Source organism: Lygodium microphyllum, chromosome 26 (genome assembly GCF_053477565.2).
Source record: "Lygodium microphyllum isolate KBCC chromosome 26, Lygodium_microphyllum_v1.1.10, whole genome shotgun sequence".
Lineage (NCBI taxonomy): Eukaryota > Viridiplantae > Streptophyta > Polypodiopsida > Schizaeales > Lygodiaceae > Lygodium > Lygodium microphyllum.
In genome coordinates this window covers 50,323,422-50,332,644 of record NC_141160.1, presented here as the reverse complement: position 1 = coordinate 50,332,644, position 9,223 = coordinate 50,323,422, and the positions used below count along the sequence as shown (strand labels likewise).

General features: G+C 42.5%; 1 pseudogene across 1 annotated transcript; it reads right to left on the bottom strand.

Annotated features, from left to right (window-relative positions):
* Window positions 1–3,168: 3,168 nt before the first annotated feature.
* Window positions 3,169–8,715, bottom strand: LOC148013251 (putative cellulose synthase A catalytic subunit 5 [UDP-forming]; annotated as a pseudogene). Its single transcript, XR_015688892.1, has 14 exons — window positions 8,638–8,715; window positions 8,224–8,419; window positions 7,869–8,083; window positions 7,201–7,312; window positions 6,937–7,120; window positions 6,540–6,806; window positions 6,099–6,444; window positions 5,873–6,010; window positions 5,664–5,789; window positions 5,370–5,582; window positions 4,978–5,275; window positions 4,677–4,876; window positions 4,247–4,596; window positions 3,169–4,079 (listed from the first exon to the last, which is right to left on the bottom strand). The product of XR_015688892.1 is annotated as a putative cellulose synthase A catalytic subunit 5 [UDP-forming] (transcript).
* Between the last annotated feature and the right edge of the window lie 508 nt (window positions 8,716–9,223).

Genomic DNA, 9,223 nt, shown 5'->3' with positions numbered 1-9,223 from the left:
GATTTGGAATATTCTTATGAAGAACTTTGATGTCGACCTTAGAGTCCTTGTGATATGTCAAAGTATCCCCTTGCAAGATGGAGACCCAAATGTGGAAGTGGAAACAAGAAAGACAAGTGCTATCCCACCTTCATATTAAGTATTGTCTTTCTCCCAATCACCTACATTATGCCAGTCCCAAGAAAATGACATTTGAGTTTCTCTGACCACCATTAAAATATAAGAATGTGGTGCCTACGTAGAGATTGTAGGCCTCCACAAGAAAGTGGTGTCTCATTGAGATGCACAATAGGATTGCATTTTTCTTGATGTACACAATTGGAAGATATCCAAGAAACCCTGGTGCATGAGCTCTATGATGAGGGGGAGGAGTTTGTTTATCTATTTCAGGTGGCCCTTCAGGATTCTTGCTCTCAAACCTCTAGTATTCAAGTGATCCATCCAGCACTTCATAAATTCCAAGACCTCCAATTTCCCAATCTAAATATCTATCCACCAACATCACAAAATGCATTAATCTTCTTAACATCCATCTTGAAACAATGCATATGATCCTTCACGTTCTCATGTGCAAGAAGTCATGATTCTATGACTAATTAGTAGAAAATAAAATCAATGTAAGAAATAAAAATCCAGACACTTTTTTAGTCACTTTAAAGCAATAACTAATCAAAGAAATTAACATTCATAACAATTTGCTATCACCGAATGTGGCATTTTGCATATTCTCCTATACATTAGTATGAATGACATCAAATATATTGCTATATACATTCTTTTCTTCTGAAAAGAATGTCTTGTCTACTTTCCAAATTGGCATGCTTTACAAACTTCTTGCAATTGTACGACTTTAAAGGCAAGCAACCCAATAACCAAACCATTAGTACGCATTGATTTTAACGTTTGTACACTTGCATGACTGCATTGATTCAAACACTTGTACACTTACATGAGAATATATTTGTGCCACATTTCAATATCCACATCTACAACTTTGTCTATACATAGCAACATTAATCACAAGAATACTAGCATCCAAAGTAAATATACAACCAACTCTGCTTTTTTTTCTCATCAATATGTACATGTTACCATCAAGTTCTCTACAAAGCAACTCTTTGGATCAAATCTAACTTGTAGCGCTTGCTCAGCCATTTGTTCTACAGAAACTAGATGCTTTGTGATATTCCATATGTACAAGACATCTAACAAGCACTTTTCTCCATCATGCAAAAACACGTAATCTTTGTTAATATGAGTAATAGGCTGGCATAAATCATCACATGTCCTAATCTAGCCAAGGTTATCTAAATTCTACACCTCTTTAAATCATTCCAAATGACTAGTTATACATTTAGATGCACCTGGATCAACATACCATATGTTGTCAAAACTTTCTTTCTCTACAACTACATTCATCATATGTTGCATGATAAATAGGTGCTTAGTTTTGCCATCATTCTACCTTGATGTTACCATACAATCTCCTCGCTATAATCTACCACTTTTGATGCCATCTTTCTTGTTATAGTAGTGAGCTACAATATGACATGTTCTTCTATAATAATGAGACATAGTACCGGAGTTATAAGAACTTCAATCCTTCTATCCATTTTTTTTTCTAGAGTTCCCCCTACCTCTAGATTCACAACAACGATACACATATCAAGGATTTTTTTTTTCAGTATACTAATGATTACATATTATAGGAGACTAAGATGTGAAACAAGAAAGATAAGGCCTAAGGAGCCAAGGGCATGAGGACTATCACAAGAGCAAATATTTATACCATGTGGACTTGGTGCGACAAGGGGTGTTTTGTGAAAGGACTGGGTAATGCGCTTAGAAAAAGTCATCTCCACCCATCTTTTGGCACACCCACATGTATGAGCCATTTGTAAAAAATAACTATCACAGGGAAACCCAAGAACCCCCCAACAGATATTGCAATAGCATTGTAAAAATAACTATCACAGGGAAACCTAAGAACCCCCCAACAGATATTGCAATAGCATTGTAAAAATAACTATCACAGGGAAACCTAAGAACCCCCCAATAGATATTGCAATAGCATGTAAAGAGGAACAAAAGGAAGGAGATGAAGGCTTTAATTCTTGCAATTTCTTGAAATATGCTCCCAAATTTTGCAATTGGTACACTATTTATGTAAAGCAAGTTGTCCATCCCAACATAAAAGGATGAAGTGAATGTATTGACCTCGTAGTGTGTAACTATACTTAGCCCTCAATTTTTGGTTGTATCAAAAGGTAGTTGAATGATGGTGTGGAGTTGTCTACTTAGTTCAAACTAGAATATCAATTATACTCTATTGAGATCATCTTTTGGAATATTTTCTTCAAATAAGTATTTTGAATTTATTTAACTAGTCTCTACAAGTGTTATGCGGATTATTTCCAAATCCTCTTTTTAAATGATTACCCTTTTGCATCCTTAAATGTATTTTATGGCTTACTAAAAGGAGCAAGGGAGTTTTCAATGCAAAACTAAGATAACTGGACTCATGAAGAAGGCAAAGCCAAAAGGTAAACAATACGATCTTAGATATCAAATTGCAATAACACCTTGCTTTGACTTTTCCTTTTTGGAATGGAAATTCTTATTACAAGATCATTTAAGCTAGCATCCTCTTTTTTGTTGGTGTTTGCAAGGAAAGGCAAGGAGGAAAATCTAAAAGAAGACAATGCAAGGGCTTTGGTAGTTGGGGAAACTCAAACTCCCCTTTGACCCCAAGAGATAGCCCTACAAGGCACCTATTTTTCTTACATGTAAATCTTGACATACATGTCTTCTTGTTTACTAACCATTTGCTGCTCTTATATGTAGAGATTTTATTTAGGCTTTCATGTCTACTTGCTTTTCCATTCAATACTTTCCTTAGAAAAACTAAAAAAGTCTTTTGTTTCATGTCGACGTAAAAATGTTTTATCTTTGGAATTTTCATTTTGTCTTCTTGTTTGCTTCCAAATTCAATACACTTTTAATGAATTTCTTTAGCTTGTATTCTTTTGACGTTTCAATGGTTTATTTTCATGTTTTAATAGCTGGTGTGAAGTTGAGGTTTTCAACTTTTTAATGTTTTATTTTCATATTTTTGTACATTTTTAACCTCTGTAATTTGGCAAAGGCATAGGCACCTCTTTGGATGTATAAACGCGTTATTTGCATGTTTTAGAATATTTTCGAACCACTCTTTATAATTTGGCAAGACCATAGGCACTTCTAAGTTCTGTGTCTCTTGTTTTTGCATGAACTCTGCAGCTTCGCCTTTGCGCATGGCTCTGTAATTTAGAGATATAAAGCATTTTGATCGCTGCAGCGTTCTCCATGAATGCCAATGCCTTCCATTGTCATCTATAGAGATAGAAATAAGCCTTGGATCTCTGCAGCTTGAGAATCTAGATCCCTGCATAATGCCATCGTTCTCCGCCACACCCCTCGCCATCCCGCCTCCTCATCTGCTCCCTGTTTCAGTTGTAGTCGCAATCCAGCCCACATTCCTGCAACACTGGCCCTGACTGCTTGGCCAAAAATGGATTTATCCTCACCCAAACCAGAGAGAAGATTGATGCCAGAAGAACCGACCAGACCACCACAATTGTCGGTGTCCGGTTTTGCCTACCCATTAGTCCCTTCAAGAATGGATACAAATGCATAATGACCCATATTGCAAAGAAAAGCTTCCCAAACAGAGGACCCCATGACTGATAACCATTGTTAATGGCATCTGATATCCCAGCAACCACACCCACCATGTTAACAATGAGCAAGGTCGTTGGAGGAATTAGAAGGCTGGTCCATTTGAACTCATACAGCTCTGCAAATTCTTCATCCTCTGCCTGCTTTGATGTCACGGTGAAGCTTGTGTCAATACCAGCCAGCACCTTCAACAACCCTTGGAACAATGCAAACAAGTGTGCTGAGACGCCTCCAATCACCCAAAACTGCTCATTTCTCCACCATTCATCGATTCCCACACCACTCCACCGCATCTCCAGTATACCAGTGGCAAAAATGGAGAGAAAGAGAGCGATGAACCAAAGACTTGCAAAGCTGTCAATCTGCATGAATAGGGTCCAATAGGTAAAGCCAACCAAACTTCAAAAATTTAAAGGCAGTGTGTTTGATCCTACTGTTCTTCAATGGAAAAAGCCTAAGCTCATCAACATTGAGTCTCACAAAACCATCTGCCCACGAAACAAGTTTGGACCAGGGTTACTGAGCTCACCGTAGGAATTATGAACTTTCCTGTCAGCAAGCAAATAGCAGGCAGCGAGCAGTACGCCACTAAAGGCAACGAGGTCAGAGGATAGACAATGGTGTTGATGTATGCCAGTCGCTCCAAATACTTTAAGCCAGTTCCATAACCGTACCAAAGAGGACAATACCGACTCAAAAAGATCTCCACGAGCCTAAGGCCCACCGTAGCACTTGGTGTAGGCGATCGGTAAGATTGATGGGTGCAGTGCCTTTGAATGCTGGCCGTGGAGGCATGCAGTAGATGGAGCGCCAGCCATGTACATGCATCTTAAATCCAGTCAGTATATCCTCGGTTACTGAACCATATATCCACCCTACCTGCAAGAGACGCAGATACATGACAAACCTATTTTTACACATGAGGAAACAAGACAGTGGCAGTAGGTGTGGCACCAAACCTCTTTCCCCCATTCAGTCTTGTCTTCATATCCACAGCTTATAACATGGATTGCTTCTTTCAGAAGAGAAGCAGGACTTGCATTCTGTGGAACACCACCATTTTCTAAGAGCATTGAAGATATGAAGATGGAAGACTGCCCGAATCTTTTCTCAAAAATCTTCTGACTCGATATTAATTCTGCCTTTTCTTTCTCAAACCCTGTAAAATCCACTAACATTGGAATTGAAAGAGTGCATAAATACTTCAGAATAGCATGCAGCACCACACACCCGAGTATCCCGATGGATAGAAGCACTCACATTCCACAGCTAGTTCAACATCTTCTGGTCTGAAGAGAGGAATACTGGCCTCACTCTTCTTAGCGGTCTTCGTCTTCTTTTGAGCGTTAACCTTCGTATTGACTTTAGATTTTCTACTCCTTTTCCTAGGCCCCCAGCAGCTCCAGCTACAGCACAGGCTTGTACAGCAGTTGCAGCTTCTACTTGGTGACTTAGTTTTCTTTGGTGGGTCAAAACCATACAAGGCCCGTCTCCTGAACACACATCCAGTGCCAACATACACAGGACCTTGGATACCATCAAGCCCCCTCAGGTTAATCTACAGATAAAAACAGTTCAAAAACCCTGATCTCGTAAGACATGTGATCAAACAGTCAGCAGACATACAAGCTTCAAAGAGCTTTAAAACTCACGTCAAAAAATACTGTGTTGTTGTTGGCATAACGATCGTGTAGATCAATGCCATCAAACCGTTGTGGAAACTGCACATAACACACTCTTTTCCCCACTGTTGGATCCATCATAAAACACATGGCTTCCTTCAAAGCTTTGCTGTTGTTAATGTAATGATCACAATCCAAGTTTAAGATATAGGGAGCATTTGTCAAGACAGCTGAAACCCTCACCTGCAGATTTCAATCTACAACATCAAAAGCACGATTTCATTGCAGACCATGCATGCATGAAGATTAAGTTGGGGGTCTTACACATGCATTCATTGCCCCTGCTTTTTTGTGATGATCGTGCCCTATCCTTTTTTCCCGGGATACATAGACAAGGCGGGGCAGATTGTTTCCAGCCACATCCACTCCCCCGCTGTGACCCAAGAAGACCTACTACATAAACATAGTGTCACACACACAGTTCTTCATTCTTCTCAAACATATCTGTGCTCAATCTAAACAGAAATGTTCACCTGAATCATTCCCGGATGGTCACGAACATTGTTTCCTGGCCAGGGTGTCCCATCTTGCATAGTCCACCCCTCCTCAGGAACTTTCTGGGCTTTGGCAACAAGTGCATTGATCCGTACTTTGAACTCCTCATATTCTCGCTGCACACCAACTTACACTGGATCATAACCAGAGACAGAAGATGGGATGAAAAAAGAGACCATTCCAGTGGAAAGCAATCACACCAACCTTCATGGCCCGCCGTTCTTTAACAAATGATGGGTGAACCTTATCCTTGAGGTAATCTATTTTCTGGACAAAATACATATCTGGAGCTCTTGGTTCAATGCAGAACTTCTTGCAAAAAGGAATCCATTTCCTTGCAAATTCTGAAGTCTCTGACAAGGCCTCAAACGTTAACATTGCAGCGCCGTCATCTGATACATAACAGGAGACCTTGTCGACAGGATAATCAACTGCAAGGACGGATAAGACAGTATTGGCAGTAACAAGAGGAGGTTCTTTCATGGGATCCACAGTGCTCACGTAAACATCCACTGAAGCAAGCTGTGAAGGTTGGCCTTCTTTATCGTACCTGTGGAATAAAGTTATATCTCTTCAAAGTCCTGGAGGATGCACTTGATCCACACGAGATCCACAACAAAAGTAGCAAACTCCTTCTGCCTTTACCTCAACGAGAGCCTGTCCAAATATGTTTCTCGATTGATGGGAAGCCACTTGGGAAACTGGTCTAAGATCCAAGAGAAAGCGAACCAGATTTCACAAATAACAGAGACAAGCCAGAGGCCATAGGCATCCCGTGCTGGGTTGAGAATTCTAAATCGTAAAAAGAAGGCAAGGACTACAAGCCGAATCACAATAATCAGCCGGTATGGGTTGATCCTAGAAGATGAAATAGGAATTTTTCGGGATAAAGGCTGCCTTGCCTCATCCATCCTGGAAGCAACCCAGATACCAGTTTAATATCTGGAGCAAAAGAGTACAGGACATAAACCTGACAGAAAATTGATGTACATTCCTCGAGCAAATCCACTCAAAAATTAATTCCTCATTGACAAAAACTCACAATGGGAGCTGTGAATCATCTACTTGTCCAGCACCTTTGTCACTTATGCCTCCCCCGCTCTCCATTCTGACCACTTGCAATTTGTCCTGTCTAATCTTCCCTGTTTCCATCCTCTCTTTCCATGCAATACTGCCATAGCCATAGGGTGCAAGGTCTTTGCTAGGATCCATAGGTCTTGGCTGAACTGTAGTCACTGCAGAGCAACATCAAGTATATACTGGCAGAAAGCTTAAAGCAAATTGCAAAACAGCAACGACAATATACCTGGTAGATAATTCTCTAAATAAGGAAGAGGGTAAACCTTCTTGCCGCCATCAGCCATGGAGGGTATCACAAGAGTGTGATGTTCTGAGGAAATACCACAAGGTTCATCTGCCTGTGAATGAACCATGGTTCATGCATTAAGAGACCCAGTAGGGTTCTAAAGAAAGCAATCCCGCAAACAAAAACAACACCCAGATTCTCAACAATCCAAGTTCTTTTAAGGATCAGAAGAAGTTTTGGGCAAATTCCCACTATAATGTTCTTTTAAGGATCAGAAGAAGTTTTGGACAAATTCTCACTATGATTCCCACTTTTTGAACAACAACCACACCATGAGCTTCTACAAGGGAGGGATCGCCATATCTAGGGACTGGGGGACTTCTGGCCCGGGGTGGGGCTGGTAGTCCCCCTGCCCCCAGTTGCACTGCACCTATCTAGATATTGAGTGCTTCACCAGCAGAAGCTCATGAGTCATGATGTTGAACACTAGAGTTTAAAGACAAAGGAAAAGAGGCCCTTTCCCACAAGGGAAAATGTCAAAAACTTCTTGTGTCAATTTTGAAGACATGAAACATGAGCATGAAGGATTATGGTTGAGACCCTGCTAGTTACTGAAGGTAAAACAGACCCCGGAATGTAAGTACGTCAGTGCGCGCAGATAGACGTACAATTGGCCCATTAGTGAGCAGAGGAACTTGTGGCAGAATAGTTTGAGTCATGTGAGGCATGTCGTGGTCACTACCGCGGCCATAGCTCATTTTCCCATGAAGCATTGCCTCGGCAATGTGCTGACTCATTTGCCTCTCAGAAACCTCACAATTAAACTCATTCTCAAGGTCATCCACATCCTCTTCCTCCTCATCTCCTTCAACCCTGGGGCTCCCTGTGCAACCACAGCATTGAAGGCAAGCTCTATTAAAAACCTGTTTTTACCATTATTCATAGCAATTGAAGGCCTGTTCTTAACGTTATATGACGCAATATTTCCAGATGCTGCTGGAGCCAAACATAGAGAAAGCACACCTTTGAGCCTTCTGAACCTAGTCTTGCACTGCGGGCAGCATTGGTTCCCTTCCTTTCTTTCATATTCATAGCAGGGCCTGCAAATGGGGAAGGCACACTCGTTGCAGGCAACGAAGAGTTCCCCCTCGGACGTAAACCCGACCTCGTCTCGGCATATGTGGCAAATTTGGTCAGTTGCATGCTCCAATGGCTTAGGCTGCAGACAATGAGGCTATTCAGTAATTGAATGATCATCGGGCAAAAGTCATCGTATCGAATGCTCATCGGGAAAAAGTCAGTGTAGAAGGGAAGAAGAAGAAATTGCATTCTTTGGGAGGTGGTTTTTTTTTTTTCTTTCTTTTTTTTTGTTGAGCGCAGGCCGGGGGGGGGGGGGGGGGGGGGCGGGGGGGGGGGTGCGGGGCGCGCTGTTGATACCTCAGGTCGATCCATGCCGATGACAACAAGCTCGTTACGGTTGTGAGAGCCTGCGACGAGACCAGCATTGGCCTCCATGGAAGGGGAAATGCCGGGGGGGGGGGGGGGGGGGCGCGGGGGGCCTGGAGGGGGGGGCACTAGAGGGGGGAGGGAGAGGAGCAATTTGACAATATATAGACTCAGACAGAGAGAGAGAGTGTGTGTGTGTGTGTGTGTGGGTGTGGGTGTGTGGGCGCGCACGCCGGGGGATGGGGAGGAGAAGCCGGCCGGCCGCGCTCTTTCCCAGCCAACGGAACTGCCTGCGCTTCTCTCTGGTGGGCGTGTATGTGTATGTGAGTGTGTGTGTGCCAGCTGGCCTCCGCCTCTCCCTCCCGCTCTCGGCAGTTAATTTTGGGGGCCTGCACGACGACGAGCCCGGTTTTCTCTGAGGCCTACGTGTCTTCACATGAACAGCAGTGTGCGTCCCATCGGCCCAAATCGGCAAGCCGTCGACCCCAAGCGGGATTTTAAGGCTCATTCCGCACACATCCGGACAGGCCCAGTCGAGTCTGACATCAATATAAGTCTGACAGGTTGCCGTTTAGCA